Source organism: Artibeus jamaicensis, unplaced genomic scaffold (genome assembly GCF_021234435.1).
Source record: "Artibeus jamaicensis isolate MK-2021 breed Jamaican fruit bat unplaced genomic scaffold, CSHL_Jam_final contig_354, whole genome shotgun sequence".
Lineage (NCBI taxonomy): Eukaryota > Metazoa > Chordata > Mammalia > Chiroptera > Phyllostomidae > Artibeus > Artibeus jamaicensis.
The window spans coordinates 19,164,366-19,188,538 of record NW_026521803.1 but is presented as its reverse complement, the minus strand read 5'-3'; the positions used below and the strand labels follow the sequence as shown (position 1 = coordinate 19,188,538).

At 43.7% G+C, this 24,173-nt stretch overlaps 1 protein-coding gene across 3 annotated transcripts in view; it reads right to left on the bottom strand.

Annotated features, from left to right (window-relative positions):
- GALNT1 (polypeptide N-acetylgalactosaminyltransferase 1) overlaps positions 1 to 14,339 on the bottom strand; it is a 135,047-nt gene extending 120,708 nt beyond the window's left edge. For 2 of the 3 annotated variants that reach the window (XM_037154456.2, XM_053664181.1), the window contains exon 1: positions 13,824 to 13,961. The gene's annotated coding sequence lies outside the window, so the exon portion shown is untranslated. Of the gene's footprint in view, positions 1 to 13,823; positions 13,962 to 14,251 lie in introns of those variants that run through there. The other variant, XM_037154457.2, reaches the window with a different exon arrangement.
- Between the last annotated feature and the right edge of the window lie 9,834 nt (positions 14,340 to 24,173).

Genomic DNA, 24,173 nt, shown 5'->3' with positions numbered 1-24,173 from the left:
TGCTGGTCCCTAGCACACTTTCCAATGGATGCTCATGTGAGACTGGGAGTTTCTCCCACCGTGGCAACCACCATAGTCCACTTTCCCCTTAAGTCAGCCTCTCCAGGACAGCCTGCTGCCTCCGGGTGGTTTTTCTCAGCCAGCCAGCTCAAGTGGGGCACAGTCCTCCGCCTTACCAGTCTGGTTGTTCTGATTGATTTTTTTCTTTAATTCCTTGATTGTCAGAGTTCCATGCAGTTTGATTTTCTGGCACTTCTGGTTATTTATTGCTTTTAGATTGGTTGTTATCCCCCCTTTGGTTGTGTGAGGAAGCAAAGGGTTTCTACCCAGGCCTCCATCTTGGCCAGAACTCTAATTCTTAATAATTTTTTAAAAGATTTTATTTTTAAAGAGATGGGAAGAGAGGGAGGAAGAGAGGGAAAGAACCATTGAAATGTGAGAGAAACACTGACCATCCATTAGATGCCTCTCTCACATCCCCAACCCAGGGCCTGGCCTGCAACCCAGGCATGTGCCCTGTCTGGGAATTGAACCAGTGACCTTTTGAGTTGCAGCATGATGCCCAACCCACTGAGCCACATTAGTCAGGGCTAATTCATAATAATTTTTTTAAGCAGCATAGGGCAACACAGTACCAAACTACCTGGGTTTGTGCCAGGCTTTGATACTTACTATCGGGTAGAGGTTCATCCAAGTGGTTACCTACATCATGAGATAATTATCACAAACAGGCAGCATGTAAACGGATGAGATGAGACACAGTATAAATTGTATCAAGGGGAGCACTAAATGAATTCCAGCTATTATTTGTCTCACATAAGTAAATTATGATGTGGAGAAATTTTTGATATTGGGAAAATATGACCTTTCTTTTTAGCTACCCAGTAACTAACTACTCCTCCTTCCTAATTTTCTTTTGGAAAATTACCTCTCTCTTGCCTTATATAATCTTGCAGCAACTGCAAATTGATGTATCTACCTCCCCAATATGGAGGCCAAAAGGATTCCTGGAGGTTCCTGAAACTAAATCCCTGGTATACTACCATGACTCATGCTCAGACAATCAGATGTGCTCTCCAGGAGTCTCGTGAGCAAGTAATTTGCAAAGATGAAAGAAATGGGAAGTCCATTCATCCTAGTGGTGATATCCTGATCTTGTAATTCTTGTAATTCTGCTTTCCAGCTACCCAAACCTACCTTAAGTTTCTACCTGTTTCCAAGCTGGGTTCCCTAACAGTTGGAATAGTTCTTTAAGTTTCCAATTCCTCTCCAATAAATTACCTCCTGCTTAAACTAAAAAGAGCTGAATTCTACTGCCTACAGACAAAGAACCAAATAAGAAGTAAACTAAGATCAGTCACTGAAGGTACTGTTCTGGGACTCAAGAATGAACAGGGGCTTTGTGAAGATGAGAAAGGTTAAGTCTTAGAAAGAAACTTGAGGAAGTACAGGGAGAAGCCAGAAGGCTAAGATGTGGTAAGAAATGGGGAAAGGTTTATTCCAGTGTTTGGATCCAAAGGACTGCCCCTCAAAGATCTGGGGAACCCTGATATGAGGGGTAAGTTATATGGGAAGAAGACAGTCCACCTACTTCTCACTAAAACTTTCTGCCTGGTGAAATTCTAGGGCAAGTGTTTTTACGAGACCTCTTTCAAAGAATTCTGTGATATAAAGGGTTCAACCTCAAGTTCACTGCTGTGATCTATACAAGGATACAAAAAGGGAGACCTTCCCCATCTTACTCACAGTCTCTGATAAAAATCCTTTTCCCTACTTCAGTACACTTTAGCATACAGAAGGTACAAGTTCATAACGAAACTTTATTACAGCTTGACAGTACTTAAGGGCAGAGATTACCAGAAATGAGAGAATAGTATAAAAGTTATTAGAAGGCTTGGCTCAGGTTTAGGGTCCTCAACAACTTTTTCCAGGAATTCTATTTTTACTATCCCAGTCTACATCACTAGAACCCAATCTATGTTAACTTGTCCACCTATCTGCACTTTCCCACCCTGTCTAGGTCAAACTACTGTTTTTGTCTCTCATTTTGAGTCTGAAGAAAAGAAGTTTTTCCAGTTCAAGGCTCACATAAACACATTACCTGAGCTCATGCTTTCCTCTGCTCTGACCTAACCTAACCTAACCTAACCTCTCTCTATATCGAACACCCAGTTTCTTAAGTTCTTCCCAAATGCTCTCTTGTTTTCCCTGGTTGTCACAGTACCCTCTCTCTCCAAATACACATTACCTAGCTTCTTCATTTCTCAAAATATACCAGAAAATGAACTTTTTAAAAATGCCTACCAGCAAATCATATCCAACTGATGGTTTCTTTCTCTTCTAGCTTAGTAATTATAACCCTTCATAATATTTCCTAAAGATTTTATTTATTTATTTTTATATAGCAGGGAAGGAGGGAGAAAGAGAAGGAGGGAAGCATTGATGTGAGAAACATCAATTGGTTGCCTCTTGTATGCACCCTGACCAGGGACTGAACCGCAACCCAGGCATGTGCCCTGACCAGTAATCGAACTGGTGACCTTTCACTTTGTGGGACAACAACCAACCAACTGAGCCATACTGGTCAGGGCTCCCTTCATAATATTCTAATTCACACACACACACACACACACACACACACCAAGCTACTTTCTTCTGGTCCAGAAATATGTGTGACTCCATTTACATTAAAAAAAAAATACTGGGAGGGAAGAATTACTTTTCACTGTATACTTTTTGGTACTGTCACAATATGTTACCACACACACATTTCTTCTTCTACTTAAAAAAAAAAATCCCACTATTTAAAAATGAAAAAAAAAGTTATCTTACTCTACTTATTCTCTAGATAGTTTTTTTATTTTAATATTTTATTTTTAGATAGGGTAAGAGAGAGAGGGAAATAAATATCAATGTGTGGTTGCCTCTCATGTGCCCCCTCCTGGGACCTGGCCTGCAACCCAGGCATGTGCCCTGACTGGGAATCAAACCAGTCGCCCTTTGGTTTGCAGGCTGGCGCTCAAGCCACTGAGCCACACCAGCCAGGGCTAGATAGTATTTTTATGCATATGAACATGAGAGGAGAAGACAGCATCCCTAAATTCCTAAATGTTTTTGTTTAGTTTTTTTGGAGGATGGTAAATGGAAGGCAGCAGCTTGTTGCTGTCAGTTTATGGTCTGGTTACTAAACAAAATGATCTCTTCTACTGCTGAAAGTTTAAGGGAAATCCGAGGACCTTTTTCAAGCTACTGACCCCTAAAAAAGTGGTAGTACACATACTTCTACATTCCCAGGTACAGCATGACTAGGTTAGTCACTGCCATTTCTTACAAGTATGGGAGTTGCTGGTAAATCAAAGCAGAAAAGATCAGGGCTGCAACTGAGCATGTCTGTGGGTGCAGGTGAAGTGAGTCCCAGGGAGGCCCGCCCTGTCTGCCCTAAGCAAAATAGATCAGTTCCAATCTTCTTACATATTATTTTTATTATTGGTTGTTAAATATGAGTGTTTTACATAGGATATTTTCCATAATATTATAACAATATTCTAATAGTTAATGTTCAATTATGGATTAGTCAAAATCTACTTCATTTAGGTCACACACACAAAAGATTTATCCTTATATTCTGAGACTGACGTTTAGGCACTTTCCAACCTTCTCCAGCACTGGGTTCACCACCTCCCTCCCCACTTCCAAGCCTCCTCTGTTCCCTGTTGGCTGCAACTCTTAAGCTGTCTTCTAACACTGTTATTGTCTTTGGCAGCCCAGAACCTGGTGATCTGTCTCAGGGCCCAATACCAACTTGCCTCTGGATACCTTAAACTGACACTTGAGTCCAAATCAAAGCCAGATGCAAACCCAGCCATGATCCCTGACCATATGCTACTTGATTCCCTCACTCTGACAAACCTGCTCTCTCCCACCTGCCTCCATGTCACCTTCTATTCTCCCACCTAGGCACGTTTCTGCTTTCATATGCCTAGCTACCAACCTAGAAGTCACACACACAAAAAAACTCACCTACTGGACCTTTCAGCTTTTCAATCCCTTAACCCTAGAAAAGTCCCATTATTCACTTTTTCTGCTTTCAACTTCCAGACATTAACATTACAGAGAATGTTCTGAAACAAGGCTGGCCGGAGTCCACTATGCTACCTATGCTACCTAGCCTGACGGAGGCCTTACTATCCTTTACAGTTCTTCTTGGGAACTCCCCCAAACCCCTCATGTCACGCATGTGCACTGTCGCTGACCACCTGCCATAATCCTGTCCCCTGACTCAGTCTCACCTCCTCGCACATAAGCTCCCTCCACCTCACATTCCCTTTGCTCCTCTGAGTTCTTCCTCCTGTTCAAGAAACATGCTCTCCACTTGCACATTTAATTGCATCTCTTCCTATAGCTTTGGAAGCTTTGTTCCACAAATACTCCTCTCCTTCCCTCCTCACTACCCATACCCAACTCCACCGGTCCTTTCGCCCAAAGTAACCTGAAGTCACAGTGTGCCCAGAGATGAGGGTTTTGTCCCTCCTCACCAACACAAAAAAAATCCATAGAATTTGAATTGCCAACATTTAAGAAGTAGGACATTTCACTTTTGAATAATCAGGATTTCTGATTATTCTAGTAAAACAGAAACCTCGGTCATCAGCGAGTGAGCATACCCGAACAGCAAAATCCTAGGAGCTGATTATAGTCGCCGCCTTTCAGGGGGGCATTTGCCGTCACCAGGTTACCACAACAGCCTCCCCCTGTCCCCCTGTCAGACCCACACTGACTCTCATCCATCTTACAGCTCTGGCTCTCACTGGCCACGTCCTACTGCCTAAAGATGAGCGGGTCTGCTCCTTCCTACCCTAAGACACTCTTCCCTCAACCACCCCCAATGCAAGCTACACCCTTCTCCTTCCTCCTCTCCCCAATAATACTTCAGGAAACAGTCTGTATTTACTGTCAGCACTTACCACCATGCACTCACTCTTGCCCCGTAATACGATTTCTGCTGTTACCTCCCTGTTGAAAGTACAGAGAACAGAGAAAGGGGAAAGGAAAAAAAAGGAAATCTCACATTCCTGCCTGCTCAGCAGGCACTGGACATCAAAGCCGGCCATTCTTCATAAGGTTTCCCCCCTCGGATTTCCTAACTTTACCCTCTTCTAATTCTCCTGCTGAGAAAATCACATAAACTCTCTCCAAAGGTTGGACACCTGCAAACACCTCTGAATACCATACAGGTCCCAAGCAGTCAGCATAGCCTCCCTTCTAACACCGCTACAAGCCAACTCATGTCTTGGAGATTCTCCTGGGGGGTGGTGGGGGTGGAGGGTCGGGGGTGGGGAGAAACAACAAGAAGAAGACTCAGTCTAAAACGTGACCAGAGCCTTGCACCTCTGAAGGTAAGTACACTGATTTATTCAACATTTACTGATCACTTCTCAGGTGGTAGGCACTGGAGCTTAAGAGGCCAGTAAGAGAAGGTCCCTACCCTGCAAAAGGCACTGACAGTCTAGAAGGGACACAGGTGTATGAACTGTCAACATGGTACCATGATCTGATAGAGAAAAGAAAGGAGCCTAAGGGGAAGGCCAGGGACAACAGCACAGTGTGCTGTGGACACCGGGGCCATCCTGGCCTCACACAGGTGCACTGCCACCTCGTTAGTCCAGACCTCGCTAAAGAGAGTCTCCTGAGTGGTCTCCATGTCTCCCTTTGACCCATCCTACTCTCTCACTGAAATCCATTCTCCACACTGCAGTGGGAGTGATCCGATCAAAATGTGAAACAGAGTCCTCTCTCGCTCAAAGCCCTTCAGCAGCCCTGGGAATAAGGTCCTGCATCATCTGTGCCACAATGACTTTTCTCCCATCATCTCACTCCACTCTCACTCACACCACTGCTCTTCCAGCCACACTGATCTCTCCGTTCCTTTAAACAGAATGAGTTCCCTTCTGCTACATGGCCTCTGCACACACTATTCTTTTTACCTGGAAACCTCCTGCCCCTACTCTTTGTGTTAAAATGCTTTTGACCTCTCTGGGTCTCAGCTGAAATGTCATTTCCCCCATTTACTTAATTGTCTCTATTTTTGTCTGCCCCACTGGTTGTATCATTAACAGATACTATGTCTCTTTTGTTCACTTTGTATACAGTACCTGGCACAGAGCAGACACCCAAATATATTTGCTCAATGAGGATGTAAAAAATTACTTCCTCCTCTTGGGTCCTAACTGTACATATCACCTCAGGGTTATTACTCAATCCTCTTTACCACTCCCAATTTTCATTATCTCACTGCTGACAGCCAAGACTGAGTTCCACAACTATGATGCCTACAGGTGAGTTTCATCGGCAGGTTAGTTCCACCTGCAGTCTCTCTCACGACAGGTCCAAGACACACTCATTAATTATCCTTAAACAAACTCTCCTGTGTTTTTCCACTGCTTTTAATGATGCATCTTCTTGGAGGCTGAGTAACAGATTTCCTTCTTTCCTTTATCCATTGAAAGAAATATCTGATTCCATCTCTAAAAACGCACCTGTATTTTTTTTGGTACACAGTCAACTAAACTAGTACATTAGCCTCATTTCTTACATGTAGTTTTTTTAAAACAACAATCATCCACCTAGATGTACATTAAAGCTTAATTCTGATCCTAACAATCAATACTCTTACCAAAATCCTTTAATGGGCCCTTGTTGGTGTGGCTCAGTTGGCTGGAGTGTTGTCCTGTAAACTGGAAGGTTGTGGGTTTGATTCCTGTTCAGGGCACACGCCTAGGTTGCAGGTTAGGTCCCTGGTTGGGGCACATTCCAGAGGCAGCCAATCAATGTTTCTCTCCCTCTCTCTCTAATATGAGTAAGCATGTCCTCAGGTGAAGATAGGGAGGGAAGGAAAGGAGGGAAGAAGGAAGGAAGGATCCTTCAACAGTTCCCTACTACCGTCTTCCAAATACCATCCATAATCTTCTGTTTGTTATTCAAAGCCCTAGCAATCTTGCCAAAACTATCCTAGCAAGTCCATCGAGTCTGGCGGTTAAGAACATAAACTCTGGAAACCAGGCATGTTACATACACAGACAGGGACAGTACGGACTCTGTCCACACTTCACCACGTACCCTCTCTGTGCTCCAGTTCCCTCGTGTGTACAATGAGGATAACAAAAAGAGAATATTGTTATAAAAATTAAATTAACTAACATACGCAGAACACTTAGAATAGTGCACTAGTCACTGCTATTCACAGTTTTGTAGCGCCATCTCCATGATCAATGGCCTGTACCCCAGTCTGTGGGAACCCCTCACTGTTCTGCTAAAACTCCTCAAACTTTCCCTTCTGATGCAAAAGCACACAACAGAGGAAGCACCAGCTGATAAGCTGTCAATATTGCACTCCCTCCACCAACTCAAGGCTATGTCCAGTCAAAAGCTCTGCCATAAAGCTCCTTCATCTCCAGGAGTGTTTCTATATCTTATGCACTAAAATGACCCAAAGGCTACTCGGCAAAGGATTCCGGCCCTATTCAAAGACTCTTAGTCTACAGTTTACTACCCTCCTCTTCCCTGCACTTTCTCCTTCCCTCCCAAGTTTCAGATCAGAGACCACCACACCATTTTCTATGCTGAGCTCTCCTATGCCTCTAATCTGGGTAAATGATGGAACTCTCACGGGAACTCTCCCTACAACAGCCCTATTACTTCAGACAGTGTTCCCTTTGCATGGAAACACTTAAAAGAATTAAAGTTAACTGCAGTCTTATCATAAACAGCATGTGGAATTCAATCCGCCAAGTGGTCAGGCCTCGCACTGTGACAACGCTGCCTCTTCACCCTTCAGAAACCCCTGCTGTGCACAGGGACTTGTAAAACCTGTTATTAAAGTGTTTGTTTATTGAGAAACATGCTAATTCAGAGGCATGGAGAAATATGTTACAACATTCCCAGAAATTTTCACTCACTGTTTAACCTTAAGGAAAATAAGCTATAAGACGTAATGTGTAATTTTCAAAGAACAATCCAATAATTTAGCATGTGGCTCTACCAAAGCAATGCAAATTTTTTATAACTGAACTGATACTTTAAAAAAAATTTAATGGGAAGCAAGTCATAACTACCAAAGACATAGAATTCTAGCAAAAACCATGACACCTAAATCTCAGGAACTGTCTTTAAATCACCTCATGGCTCCCAGAGGCTTTACCTGGTGTCCCTGGCATCTGTCCCATAACTGAAGGTGTCGACCGAATAACGTACCAGAAGCCTATACCTACACGTCTTTACAGAACCAAAAGCAATTGTATGTTCCCTGTGTAACATCAGAAGTCATTCAAACACAAAGACTGTAAAGGACTCTTATAAGAACCCGTAAGAATTTATTCTATAATTTTAACAATGTACAGAAATTCTAACGGTTAAAGGAGAAATGAATCACAAATTCAGAGATGTACTCTCAACTCTCATCGCTGTTGCTGCAGCCCTAGTAGGTCAACAACGACATTAAACGTAAATGCTCTAAAAGCATCGATGAAAAGACAGACTGGCAGAACGGATTACAAAACATGACCTGACTATATGCTGTCTACAAGAAACTGACTTTAAATATAACAATATAGGCAGGTTGAAACTAAAAGGATAAAAAAAAAAAGAATGCATTATACGAGCACTTAAAAGAGCAATCAAAGGGAAAAGAGGAAAAGTAGCTATGTTAGTATCCAATAAAGTAGAACTCAGAGCAAAATACATTATGAGAGACAGGGGACATTACATAATGATAGAAAGGGTCAATCCACCAAAACACAACCCTTAACCGTGTGTGCACCAAAGAGCTGCAAAGTATGTAAACCAAAAAATGGATATATCACCCTGGCTGGTGTAGCTCAGTGGATTGAGCGCGGGCCTGTGAACCACATGATCGAGGTTCGATTCCCAGTCAGGGCACATGCCTGGGTTGCAGGCCAGTTCCCAGCAGGCGACTCACAAGAAGCAACCATACATTGATATTTCTCTCCTTCTCTCCTTCCCTTCTCCTCTAAAGATAAATAAATAAAAATCTAAAAAAAAAGGATATATCAAAAGGAGAAAGAAACAAATGCACAAATGTAGTTGGACACTTCAAAACCCTTCCTCAACAGCTGATAGGATATCCAGGCAGAAAACAAGCAAGAGTACAGAAGAACTGAACACCATCAAGGATCAAACTGATATTTGTAGAATATTTCACTCAACAACAGAAAACACATTCTATTCAAGTGTCCACAGAACATATACCAAGACAGACCATATATTGAACCATAAAGCAAGCTCAACAAATTTAAAGGACTGAAGAGGACACATATACAGTAAGTCCTTCAATCAGAATGAAATCAAACTAGAAACCAAAACCAGAAAGATAACAGGAATATCTTCAAACATCTGGAAACTAAACAACATAACTCTGAATAGTCTATGGGTCCAAGTCTCAAGGGAAATAAAAATATACATTGAACTGAATGAAAATAAAAACACAGCATATCAAAATTTGCAGAACAGAGCTGAAACAAGGCTGAGAAGGAAATTTATAGTGCTAAATGCTCCCCTAAATATAAATGCAGAAACTTCTTAACCAAACATTAATAAGTAGAATTCAGTAATATATAAAGAGAATTATGCACCATGACCAAGTGAGGTTTACTTCACGGATGCAAGACTGGCTCAATTAAAAAATCAACCAATATAATCCATCATATTAAATAAGCTAAAGAAGAAAAATCATGCCGTTTCCATATGTTGAGAGCAATTGGGTCAAAAGTACATGGGATCTTTCTGAATTATTTCTTGTAACTCCATGTGAATCTACAATTATTTCACAAAAAACGTTTTTAAAACTTTCTGGACTCTCACTGACTGATGCTCTGAGGTTCATCACCCAAATGCTAACACTTCAGAATGGACTGGCCCTCTTCATAGCCCTTTATCAATCCTGGCTTTGTGCTGGACTGAGTGCACACAGACAAACGGAACTTATCCCTACCCTCGAACACGATATACTCAAGTGGACTGCCAAACACAGGCACAAATCAGCAGAGAAGGACTTCACAGAGGAGATGAGATTTGAGTAAATCCTTGAACAAGCGGTAGCACTTCCACAAGGGGAGGTGAATAGGTGGGCTTCCTGGGAAAAAATTACATACAAAGACAGCTAAAAATAAGCACAGTGCCTATGGAGGAAGAGGCACCTGTGTGCTGTGAAACAACAGATGCCCCAAAAGCCAGAGACGAGTTCAAATGTCACTCACAGAAGCCTTCCTCAACAATCCAGCCAACCAAAAGCAGCAGCTCCTCCCACTCACAATCTCTCCAGCACTCTATTTTTTCTTTACAGAGCTCATCACAATAATTATGTACTTATCTGCATGTTCATTTGTTTAGCGCTATCCCACCTCCAGTTACCTTGAGTATTTAGCACTGGGTCTGGCTCACCGTAAGGATTCTATAAAATATTAACTGAATAAATGAACAAACGTTAAGATCCACTCCTACTGCTCTTTTATGCAGCTGCCCCACTCCTCTTCCTTCACTATGTCACTCCATTCACCTTGGTTCCTCTCTGCTCTACTGCCTGTTTTAGCTAATATCTCCTTTCCCCTTGCTCCTCTACCTTAGCCCAGCTCCTAACCCATCATAAAAATAAAAAATCTATATTTTAAAGGAATGGTTCATAGTTGCAATGTTGTAACACTTTTCTGAATTGCAAGCAATTAGCAACTGTATCCCCAAAAAATCAGTTACTACAAAGTACCAAAATTGCATGTTGTTATATAAGCATAATAGATGTACATATTACATGAACAAACAAACACAGAAGTAGCCATTCCTGTGCCTTACTTTTTTTGAACACCAGAGCCTTTTCCCGTAACTGAAAGATCCTGTGTGGCTGTCTATCAAAGAGAGCCAGGAGAGTACTCAAGACCACCAAAGTCACAGAAAACAAGGGAAGACTGAGAAACTGTCACAGATCAAAGACTGCAAAGACACAATGACTAAATGCAATGTAATGCCTTGGACTGGATCCTGGAACAGAAAGAACATACTGATGGCAAAACTAGTGAAATCTAAATAAAGTCTGGAATTTAGTTAAAAATATATGGCACTAAAAATGATTATGATTCAAATGTATTAATATTTTATATTATTAAGAAGAGAAAGAGGCAGGACATGCACATGAGCCAGGGGTGCAACTCAGGGCAGGGTAGCTGGGTGTGAAGTGAAAAGCCACATAGAGATCTAACTTCCTTTTCGCTCTGTTCCATGTTCTTACCTAGTGCCATGAGAATTACCTTGCCTGCAATTGCTTGAGAATAAACAGCTTTGACTTCCTAGCACGATCATGTGCTGATTAAGGATGGGGTCATCTTCTGAGAAATGTGTCCCCAGGTGATTTTGTCATGTGTGAACATTATAGGGTGCACTTGCACAGACCTACATGGTAGAGCCTACTACACACTTACGCTGTATGGAAAGCCCATTGCTCCTAGGCTACACGCCTCTGCAGCATGTTACTGCACAAAGCATAAGATTAAATCAAGCACAAGAGAAAATGATGAACAAGACGAGATGTATGAGGTTGCTTCTGGCTTAACAGGGCACACTATCTTACAGCAGACTTTTGTAAGTAGAAGAGTGTACTCTAAAATAACAATTAAAAAGTATAGTGCAGTAACTACATAAACCAGTAACATAGTTGTTTATTATCAAGTATTATGTGCTGTACATAATTGTATGTGCTGTACATTTACACGACTGACAGCGGTTTCCTTACACCAGCAGCACCACAAACATATGAATAACACCATGTGCCATAATTTCCGAGGGCCATGACTTACAAGGGTTATGACTTCACTAGGCAATAAGAACTTTTCTGCTCCATTATAATATTACAGGATCACCATCACATATTCGGTCCATTGTTGACTAACACTTCATTATATGGCACGTGACTGTCCACAACAAGCATTTATTGAACGCCTACTGCTTAACAGGCAGGCACTTTGAAGTTTTTGGGAGACATGGCTAGAAAAGGAAGGCACAGTCTCTGCTTTAATAAAGCTTATACACTAATGGAGAAGCCAGGCATTTAACAAGCATTTGCACAAATGGTGAATGCCCCCCCAAAGGTTTACTGCCTGCTTCGTAAAAGGCCCTACCAAACAATCCATTGGAACATTCGTTAAACCTAATTATCACTGGTGTTCTGAGTAAAGTTTTCAATGTGAACACAAATCAGCTGAGGTGCATCTACGATCCATCACCTGTGATCTGTTAAGCTACTTTAACAGATACTGATTCAGCTGATGTGGTCTGGAACCAGAGAGTCTCCATTTCTTCCAAACTCCCAGATGACAGGGATTACTGCAGCTGGTTCACAAACCACACTCTGAATCTGCAGGGCTCTGAAGTACCATGGAAACATCCCTCAAACTATCATGCAAAATGTAGGCTCCATAAAGGGCTTTTTGTCTCTTTTTCACCATAGTACACCCAGGACTTAAAACTGTGCCTCACAGGCATAAGGCACTCAATACTTATTTACGGAGTAAATAAATGGACGTGTGGGCTAGACAAGCACTGCTCAACAGTAAGCATTGATCACACCTGGCTACTGAACAACTGAAATATGGCTAGTTCAAGTAAGAAGCTGGATTTTTAAATTTAATTTTAATTAATTTAAATAACCATATGTAGTTAGTGCCTACAACAGATGATCCATGTCTAGACGCAGATGTGATGTAAAGAGTGCTGGATTAACAAGGCCTAGGTTTGAATCCCAGCTCTGTTGTTCAGCTTGTAACCTGTAAAATTAAACTTCTTAGGACCCCGACTTCTTCCTCTGTGAAATGAGGACAAGATGCCCCTCCCCGATCCCCCCACACCTCTCAGAATTCTTGACAGGAAGTTTTATAAATGTAGTATTAAGCATAAGGTATTATTAAAGTAACACTCTATGCCCCCCCAAAACAATTCACAATCACAAAGACTACTCTGCCTATTGCGCACACTTGCCAGAAAATGCGAGGCGCGCTGGGTTGGAGGTTTGGTTAGCTCCATGGCTTTGAGAATCAGGCCAAGGTCATAACTTTGGAGGAGGGGGAACCCTCACTTAGCAAGGCTGACCAGGTAAGAGCGGCAGTGACAATGCAAATCATCACCATTCCTGGCAAATCTTTAGAAAGGTACTATATGGATTATGGATGAGCAAATAACATTTAGTTCGTTCGTTCATTCGTTTGTTCATTCATTCGTTCTCTCACTCATTCATTCATTCACTCTTCCAGGACGGAATGCCACATTACCTAATGCCCACGACTGCCCATCCACAGACGTTTGCTAGTTCAGAGCCGGGTCCCCTCCTCTCCGGGCAGGGAAGACCCCGAGCCGGCCGCGCGCGCCGCCCGCGTGTTTCCCCTCCCCCGTCACGCGGACCCCGCGAGGGTCAGTCTGACATCGGGGCTGCGAGCAGCGCACGGGCCAAATCCAGGAGCCATATTTAGCTGTATTTTTGGTCAATGAAACAAACTTCCGTCTTCTAAAGAAAAACGGTTCTAACTCAATGTCAAACTAGGACGGAAACTCGCTGCTCGCCGCAGATGCCAACCAGAGACGCCGCGTGTCCAGCAGCCTCTGATTCCCGGACCGTGACCCGGTGCCCAGAGCGCTCGCGCCTCGGTCACGGCAGCACCGGCCACAAAGGGCCGGGGAAGCGGACGCGGACGGGCCTCCTCCCCGTCCTCCTCCAGCCGCGCGCGAGCGGCCGCGGCTCCGGGACGGCCCGGGCGCGGGGGCGCACTCACCTCGGTCCGCGCAGCGGCGGCGGCGGCAGCGGCGGCGGGAGCTCCCGGGGGCCGGCCCGGGCGGTCGCAGCGCGGTCCCAGCGCGGTCCCGCGGGCCGCAGCGCGGGCACTCTTCTCGGGCCGCCGTCCGCCGCGCCGCCTCCTCGGCCACTGCCGGCGGCTCCCCCGGCGGGCGGGCGGGCCCGGAGCGGGCCCCGCCTCCGCCGCTCCCGCCCCCGCCTCCACGCGGGGCCTCGCGGGCTGGGCGCGCTACTCCGGGCCGCTCCGCATGCCGCCGCCGCCGCCGCTCGCTCGGGGCTGCCTCGGGGTGGCCGACCGGGGCGCAGGGCCGCCCGCGCAGGCTCCCGGGCGTGGTCCTGGCCGCGCGCGGCGCGCTCGGCGGCGGTCGGTGCGGCTGCGCGGGGGAGGCGGGGGCGCCGCGCACTCACCCGGATGCGCCGCCCCCGCGGCGAGCCCACCCCGGGGCCGCGGCGCTTCCCTCGGGGCCCGGGCGGTTCCGGCGTCTGGGCGTCGCTCCCCCGGCCTCCCGGACCCGCGGGGCCGGGCGGGGGGCGCGGACGGGGGGAGCCACGGCCTCCGGGCGGGAGCTTCCCTGTGCCACAGGCGCGGCCGCGCGGGCCGGGCCGGGTGGTCTCCACCTGAACCCCCGTGAGGACAAAGAGGCTGCGGCAGCCAGAAGAGTCGAACTGGGGCCGGCTCACGTCGAGCAGGTCGTGGGTTGGGAGGAAGTGGAAGTGCCCTCACCGCGCCGCGGAGGTCGTCGGGGTCGACCCGGGGCCGAGCACGAGGCTGCTCCGAACCCGCGAGGGGCCGCCCGCAGCGCCCGAGGCGGATTGCGGATGGAGGACTGTCGGCGGCCCCGCGGTCCGGCGCGGCCGAGCCCTGCGCGGGACTCTGGGGGTGCGCGAGCACCGGGACCCGGGGTGGGCGGCGGGAGGGCAGGCCAGGCCGGAAGACGCGGGCAGTGCTTGGGGGACTGAAGCGCCTAGTCCCCTGCAGAGTGGGGGCAGTTTGGGCAAGTGTCTCTTACTCTGAGAGGTGCACTTCGCCAGCTTGGGAAACTCCTACTTGGCACCGATTCCAGCTCCTAGCTGGGTCTTACCTGATGAGAAGACCTAACGCTGCTCCTCCATCCCTCACACTAGGCATAACCAACTATTCTTCTAATAAGTCGTCTACTTAAAACACTCAGAAATTCTATACGTCTTGCTTGCCAGGCAAGAGTTGGAATAATAAAGAGACTAATGTTTATAATGTTACTTAAATTACCTCATTTTTATTTTTAAATGAATAGTATGTTCCCCAAAAGAACCAAAAGCCTGGCTGTAAGCAAAACATGTTATCAAAGATTATCTTACTATGTGGAGTTATACTATCCTGTTTTGTGCTTAATATTCAATTTTTCTAAAATAACAGTTAAACGTTACATTTTTAAAAGTACTTATATAATATTTTGAAACAGAGTGAATCATTGACCTGTTAATATACCACAGGAAAACTCCACTCCCTTAAAAGTGCCTATCAAAAAAAAATACTGTCTATCGTGGGGAAAGAAATTTACAAATTATATATCTGATAAAGGACTTGCATTCAGAATATGTTGAGAACTCTTTAACAACTCCAGAATAAGACTAATTTTAAAGGGCAAAAGACTTGACTGTTTTACCAAAGCAAATATTTAAAGGGTTGATAAAAGCATGTAAAGATGCTCAAGGTATTAGTCACTAGGAAAATGCAAATCAGAACCACAATGAGAAAGCTCTTGACACCCACTACAATGGCTGGGGGGAGGGGCAGGAAGACTGACAACAGAAAGTACTGGTGAGGAAATAGAGAAGTTGGATCCTTCATATACTGATGATGGAAATATGAAATGGTACAGTCATTTTGGAAAATTTTGTTAGGTTTTTAAAAAGTTATACACAGAAGCGCCATGTGATCAAACAATTCCACTCCTAAATATATACCCTGAAAAACTGAAAATATCTGTATAACAAGTTGTACGTATATATTCAAAGCACTATTATTCATAATACCCCTACAGTGGAAACAATCCAAATGTCCAGCACCTGGTGAGTGGATAGATAAAATGTGATATATCCATTCAACGGAATGCTATTTAGCAATAAAATGGAATGAAATTTTCATAAAAAATACAACATAGGGGAGCCTCAAAAACATTAAGCTAACTGAAAGAAGCCAGATACAAAAGAGCACATATTGTATGACTCTATTTACATAAAATGTCTAGGAAAAAACAAATCTATACAGAGAGTTGAATAATGGTTGCCTGGGGCTGATGGTGGAAATGGGAAGTGACTGCAGATGGGCACAAGAGATCTTTCTGGAGTAAGGGGAACGTTCTACAGTTAGATTGTGGCGATGGTTATACAACTATAGATTTACTAAAAATCATTGAATTATGCTCTTGGAACTAGTGAATTTTATAGTGTGCAAATTTTACCTCAATAAAATGTTTGGGGGAAAAATCTGCGTACCATTAAGCAGCCCAGGATAATAGTACCTTATCTAGTTGCAACAAATTCTTTCCAATGAAAAAAAAATAAAAATAAAACCTTTTAAAACAAATGGAAATTTGTGTGCTGGTTGCATAGTACAAGGTAAAAAAAAAAATGTACTTTTTGCAACTGGTTGTATAACCAAGCACATGTACTCTTCCGCATCTCAATCTACTCCTTAGTTATTCAAAACGTATCTTCATTTTAAAATACTTGGAAATGGGGTAGAAATGGGAAGCATGTTTGAGAACAGGAAAAGAACTGGATGCCTTACAGCAAAGGGGTGCAAGGGCTCAGATTGGGAATCCAAAATAAGACAATGACATAATCTTCCCCAATGTTATTCTTGTTTCCCGTTGGCCCTGCGCCCTGGACGCACTGGCTTCCTCTAGTTGAGCAGATGTGTGCTTCAGCAGGAGCACTACCTTTGGGCTGGACAATGGTGTGATTTATCATTTGTTTTTATGACTAGAATTTTGCCATAGAAGAATTAAATCCCTCAAAGATCTATTAGTGGAGACACATTGAAAAGTGGGCCGTCCCCCAGGAAGTGGTCTGCCTGCCCTGACATTTTCCCATCACAGCCCCTGAGAGGTACACAAGCCCAAGAAGACCTGCTCTTCTGAGTGAAGGATTAACTTCTTCATTGTTTTTATCAGGCCCTCTCTAAAAATAATTGTTGTCTGAGTAGTACTAATATTGTTTTAACTTGCGAGTAAGAACTGATTGTCCTTGATTAGCTAGAACGCAAGAGAATGGCACCTGGGATGGGCTCGTGATGGGAGTGTGCAGGAGATTGCCCAGCACAGGGTCAAACTGCCCAAGAATTACTGACCCATGTGGTAGGCGGGAGGAAGAGGGAAGGGATCTGTGACACAGAGCTGAGTGTCAAACATGACCAGACGAGGAAGAACAGAGGAGGCTGACAACGAAGGAGGGACAGGCAAACAAAAGCCCACACAGGAGTCAGATGACATAGGCGGGTGGTAATCATGCAGAACACACTCTTATTCTATGACTTTTTTTTCACTTCTTATTTTTGCTTTTGCCAACCAAAAACCTGACAGCTCTGCTTTGTTTCTGAAGCCTCAGGAACATGGTGCCCTTCCTCTTCTCCCAGCTCCCCTGCCACAGCACGTCATTGTCAGGACTGCTACACTGCTCTGACACCCAGGGGCGAGAGGGGCAAATCGGGCGGATGCCTTGGTCTGCTCACCCACCGGGTGGTAAGGTCAGGCGGTGAGGGCAGATGACGTGGCCGGGCCAGTCCTGGGGATGGGGAATGAAGGTGTATGGGACACAGGCAGGGACCTTGCCCTGGATCTAGTGATAAGAGCAATACCTTGTAACCATTTGTGAGAGAGGTGGGCAGGTCATGGTGACTAATAGTTGTAGTACTTCACTGGGTAGCTGTTTGCTAAAAGCCCCAAACCCTGGGGGCTTAAACCTACACAAGTTCCTTTCTGGCTCACACTCCATGTCCTTGGAAGTGAGTGGGGGCTTCAGCCCAGGCTGCAGAAGGATCCAGGACAGCACATTGTTTCCCCTCGGCAGGGACAGTAGGAAGGCCCACGGCAAGCTGCACACAGTCCCATAACACTTCCCCACCTGTCCCTTTTACTATGCATTGAAATGGCCACATCGAACCATATGTCATATCTAACTTCCAAACAAGCAGGGAAATGCAGTCAATCCCAGCATTGTCCCCAGAAAGTAAAGGGCTTCAAAATTTGGATCATAATATTCACGACTATTAGAAGTATTAAAATTAAACAATTGCTCTTTCTTTTGAAATAATGATTATACTCGTTGGAAGTTTTAAAAATTGTACAGAGGTCCTTTGTCCCTTTACTCATTTCCTCCTAATGGTTCTGCAGGGAACTCAGATTTTGCCACTCCTGATTTCACTTTTCGGGATATTGATTTGAAGCTAGCTGTTAAGAAACCACAGACTCACAAAGAACCTTTGACCCTCCCTTGCCTGCCTACTGGAATTAAGATAGAAAAACCTGCCTAAAGAAAGGGAGCTCTTCAGTTTAGCTATTCCTACTGGAATATATGAATTAAAAGTGGCAGACAGGAAGAAATCCAGTGGTGTTGGTTTGACTCCCCACACTGTGTCCTATTGTTTCAGGTGCCCTGGCAAGAATTTTTTTTATCGCATGTTTCCTCTTTCTCATTTACCTGTGAGTTACCTACTCTTCCTCTGAAGTGCCAGACTTCCTCTTCCTTAGTCTATAAGAGCACATAAGCCTCTAGTGCCCCATTTGTCTTTGGGTCTCATATTCTTGTGGAACCTCCATATTATATGTGTACATGTAATAATTTGGACAGTTTCTCCTGTTTACCTGTCTTTTGTTAATCTGATGATTATTGCAGCCAGAAGAACTTAGAACACTGGGGGGGGGATTACTTTTTTGTACCCCAACAGTTACATCTTACAACGATAACTTATAAAAAAGCTATGAACCTATAGCTATGGTATAATGGCAAAACCAGGAAATCGACACTGGTGCACTGTGTGTGTGTAGTTGTGCCATTTTATCCCATGTGCAGTTTCCTACAACCACCAGAATCAAGAGACAGAACTGTTCCGTCATCACGAAGGTCCCCCTCAGGCTGCTCCTTCATAACTCCCACACCAGCCCCTCCCCCAACTATCTCTAACCCCTAAAAACCACTATCTGCTCTCCATCTCTATAATTTTGTCATCACAAGAATGCTAGTTAATGAAATCATACACTATGTGACCTTTTGAGACTGGCTTTTTAAATTCAATACAATATCCTTGCAGCTATTGAATTGGCCAAAAACTTCATTTGTTTTTTTCCGAACCATGGCTCTAGTAGCACTTAGTTGTCTTTAACTTCATTTGAAACAATTTGGTTAGATTGCATTGTGACAGCTGTCCTATCAGCGTGCATTTTAAAAAAACATCAAAACTGGTGAATTTTTGTGTAACCATTTTAATATTGAAGATGGAAGAAAATATGCAACATTTTTTGGCATCGTAGGCTTTATTATTTCAAGAAAGGTGAGAATGCAACTGAAATGCAAAAAAATTGTGTAGTGTATGGAGAAGGTACTGTGACTGATCAAATGTGTCAAAAGTGGTTTGAGAAGTTTGGTGCTGGAGATTTCTCGCTGGACGATGCTCCACAGCTGGGTGGACCAGTTGAAGTTGACAGCAAGCAAATCGAGACATTAATTGAGAACAGTCAACATTACACTGTGCAGGAGATAGCCGATATATTCAGAATATCCAAGTCAATAAAGTTATTGGTGAAAATGAAACGTGTTTGTTCTTTTATGGAAAAAGCTAAATGGTTTTTTTTGGCCAGCCCAGCACATGGGTCATTTTGATTGTGCTAATCACTCTGTCCCGATTAGGTCTTCTCTGATACCACCCTAGCAGAGGTTAGGACAGTTACAAGGGATGCCTTGTAACAACTGGGCAAAGGTGGAAATCTAGGCTCTTTTGAACCTTTCTGACTTGGACAGGGCTGACATTTCTTTTTTTTTTTTTTTTCTTTTTCTGCAGTGTTTGGCTGGAATAGGGCAGTTACTATCTAAGTTTCCCAGGATGTCCCTTTTCTGGACCTTCGGTTCCAGAAAGCAAGCCTTCTTCCTTGGGGACAGTTAACAACACCGGTTCCCATGGTGTTTCCAATGGCCAGCTTCTCCGGGTCTCAGTCCAGGATATATGAGGCAAAGAGAAAACTAGGGAACTTGTTACTCTGTCATTCCATGATCCCAAGATCCCTGTCATTTGCCTTCTCTACACCTTTCATAGTCTTAGGTTTGTTTATTAGGTTGGCCAAAAAAAGTCCATTTAGTTTTTCCATAAAAGAAAAGACACAGTTTTCATTTTCACCAGTAATGTTATTGCCTTGGATATTTTGACTACGTCGCTATCTCCTGAGTGGTATAATGTTGATTATTCTCAATTAATGTCTCGATTTGCTTGCTGTCAACTTCAACTGGTCCACCCAGCTGTGCAGCATTGTCCAGGGAGAAATCTCCAGCACCAAACTTCTCAAACCACCTTTGACACATTCGATCAGCCACAGCACCTTCTCCATACACTGCACAATTTTTTTTTTGCATTTCAGCTGCATTTTCACCTGTCTTTAAGTAATAAAGCATAGGATGCCAAAAATGTTGTATATTTTCTTCTATCTTCAATATTAAATGGCTACACAAAAATTCAACAATTTTGATGTGTTTTTTTAAATGCACGCTGATGTGGCAGCTTTCACAATGCAATCTAACAAAATGGTTTCAAATGAAGTTAAAGACAACTAAGCACTACTAAAGTCATCATACGGAAAGCAAACAAACAAACTTTCTGGCCACCCCAGTATGCACCATGTCCAGAGCTTTTAGCTGTTCTTAAAGTTGAAGGGTACTCGATCCATTATTCCACCTTGGGCTGGAACCAGAAGCTGAGAATAATGTTTTAAAACATAAATTAGAGCAGATTGCAGATTATGCCTTTGAAACTGTCACTCCCTCTTTCTTGCATTCCAGTAGGGTTCCTTGAGTCAGAGAGGAAAGGGAAGACCTATTGGGGATTTCTTGGAAATTTCATACCTTTACTCTAAACATTTATATGGGTTACAATATTTATCAAATGGAAAAATGGGGGAAATCTGGAAACTGCTAGATCAGAGGCTTGGTGGAGTCTGAATCAGCAAGTACAGAGGGAGTGAAAAAGCTGAGAAAGTGAGAGGAACAAGGCTGAGGCTGTACAGGAGGAACTGGCCTTGAACTGACAAGGCTCAGGATATGCAGTTTGGACACATGACCAATGAGTGAAGAAGGTAGTGCACAGAAATGAACCTAAGAAACTGCAAATAAAAGAGTCAGAAAAGTCTCCAATATGATTTTTTTTAATTTCAAGGAAAGCAGGAGTTAAAATAGAAAGAAAATCTAAGCTAGGTACAAAAATCATCAAGAATACACCCCGGCCAGTGTGGCTCAGTTGGTTGGAGTGTCATCTGGTAACCAGAAGGTTGCAGGTTGGATTCCCGGTCAGAGCACATGCCTAGGTTGCAGGTTCGATGTGATCTGAGCATGACAGAGCCCCAGTCAGAGAGCACGTGGGAGGCAACCAGTCCATGCTGGTCTCTCACATTGATGCTTCTTTCTCACATTGATGTTTCCCTCTCTCCCTTCCTCTCTCTCTAGTAGCAATGAAAAAATGTTTTGGGGTGAGGATTTTTTTTAAATCATCAAGAACAGTGGAAGCACATGTTGGTGGGCATTAGCTTTGGGCAGTCATTACTTAAAAGGAAATCAAGTGGTGAGAATCCTAAGTAAAGAGAACTGGAGAGATGGTGGGTTCTTAGTTCAAAAGGAGATGCTGTGGAATGAGTAAGATGATCAAAGTTTTAACTGCGAGTGGCCATGAATTTATGCTATTGTTAGATGGCGTTTAGGAAGACTCAATTAAAAAAAACATTCTGAGTATCACAGGGCTAGGGAGAAAGCTACAGACCTTTTCTAGCTAAGAGTGGCTTTTAACAGAAAACTGTACTTGAACAGCAATTAAAATAAATGTTTTAAAAAACAGTGGCTTTTAGAGCTTTATAAAAATATGTTTTCTTGGCCTCTTCTTTCCCCAAGTCGTATCTTTCCAGTCCTACAGGGCACTAGTGTATCTAAACAATGATCTACTTATTTCCTGTAAGGGAGTAAAGCTTTTTTGTAAAACAGCTAAAATAAACTGAGGCCCCAGGGATGTGGTAAGCTACCTGACTAATAGCAGTACCTTGACATAGGTTACACTGGGCCTAAATGACCCTTGAGACAGTTTCTACTTTAGCTCTGAGGACTCTTTTTATTTAGTGCAATCCATTCTAAACAGCCCTGTTTTATTGGTCTTCCTAAAACACCCGGTTCATGAAGCTACTCTCTGTCTACACACATTAGTCAACGTTCCAGGCCCATCACAATCTGGTCCCATTCCCACCAATCCCAGGCCTCTTGCTTACAGCTCACGCAGAAGAATCCTCTGCTCCGGCCACCACCACTTCACTGCTCTGCACTCTCCATATTTGTTATGTGATTCGTTTCTTCTTTGTACCCCCTGTCTTAATCCCTAAGGTTTCTGGTCCTGCGTAATTTTCTCTATCTTCTACAACCTCTTCAGTAAGGTTAATCTTTTCTTTTTTCTAGATTCCTGTAATGTAGTTATCTGTAGCATTGTATTTTCCAACATAAATTAGCTGTCTCATCATATTGTTGCTATGACGTTTCGTGTGTTTAAGGTGTATACCACCTCTGGATGGTATGCACTGTACTTGTACACTTTAAATGTAAATGTAACATATACATATGACAAAAAATTCAAATGGGACAGAAAAGTGTCCATTTACAAAAACTTTAGTTCTCTGCCCAAATATATTACCAAAAACTACCTTTAACTAATCCTGTTTTGTGGCTGCCATCCCTACCTCTTAATGGATATCTCCATCAATATACTCATAGTTTCAATTCTTGATTTATCAACTTTAGACAGTGTGTTTGTCCATTTTTGCTGCCATAAAACGATCCCCAGGATGTGTGTATAACAATAAACACATATTGCAAGCTCACAAGTCACCGGCTGCCACTGTGCTGGCTTTGGCTAGGTGTGGCTCCATGTGTCTTCTCATTTTGGACTTTGGCTAAGGAAGTGTCCATTATCTGGGGTGTGTTCTTCCCACGGCAAAGGGTCATGGCTGAAGAGAAGCGACTGAAACACACCATACTTCCGTAGCCTCTGTGGCTTCCACCCACATTCCATCGTCCAAAATAATTCATATGGCCAAGCCCAGAATCACTGGGAGTAGGGACGATACTAGGCATATATGCCCCACCAGGAGGCATAGCAGAGAGCACACGACAAAGAGTGTGCGTGTATAATCTATTAGAGAGGGAGCAAAGAGTTGGGAACAAGGATCCAGACTATCTCCCATAAGTTTCTTTTTTTTTTAATTGATTATGCCATTACATTTGCTCTATTCCCCCCCTCCATTCCCCTCCACCCTGCACACCCCTCCCCCACCATTTCCCCCTTTAGTTCATGAACACGTGTCTCAAATTCTTTAGATTCTGTATTTCCCCTACTATTCTTACCCTCCCCCCTATTTTCTATCTACTGTCTATGCTACTTATTTTCTGTACCTTCTCCCCCCTTCTCCTCCTCCCACTCCCCTGTTGCTAACCTTCCATGAGATCTTCATTTCTATGGTTCTGCTCCTGATCCAGCTGTCCTCTTAGTTTGCTTTTGTTTTAGGTGTGGTTGTTACTAACTGTGAGTTTGCTGTCCTTTCACTGTTCATCTTTTTTTATCTTCTTTTTCTTAGGTAAGTCCCTTTAACATTTCATATAGTAAGGGCTTGGTGATGATGAACTCCTTGAATTTGGTCTTATCTGAGAAGCACTTTATCTGTCCTTCCATTCTAAATGAAAACTTTGCTGGGTAGAGCAATCTTGGTTGTAGGTCTTTGGTTTTCATGACTTGGAATACTTCTTTTCAGCCCCTTCTTGCCTGTAAGGTCTCTTTTGAGAAATCAGCTGACAGTCTGATGGGGACTCCTTTGTAGGTGACTGTCCCCTTATCTCTTGCTGCTTCTAGGATTCTCTCCTTCATTTTAATCTTGGCTAATGTAATGATGATGTGCCTTGGTATGTTCCTTCTTGGGTCCAACTTCTTGGGTACTCTCTGAGCTTCCTGGATTTACTGGAAGTCTATTTCCTTTGCCAGATTGGGGAAATTTTCCTTTATTATTTGTTCAAATAAGTTTTCCACTGGTGGCTGTTCCTTTCCCCCTTCTGGTACCCC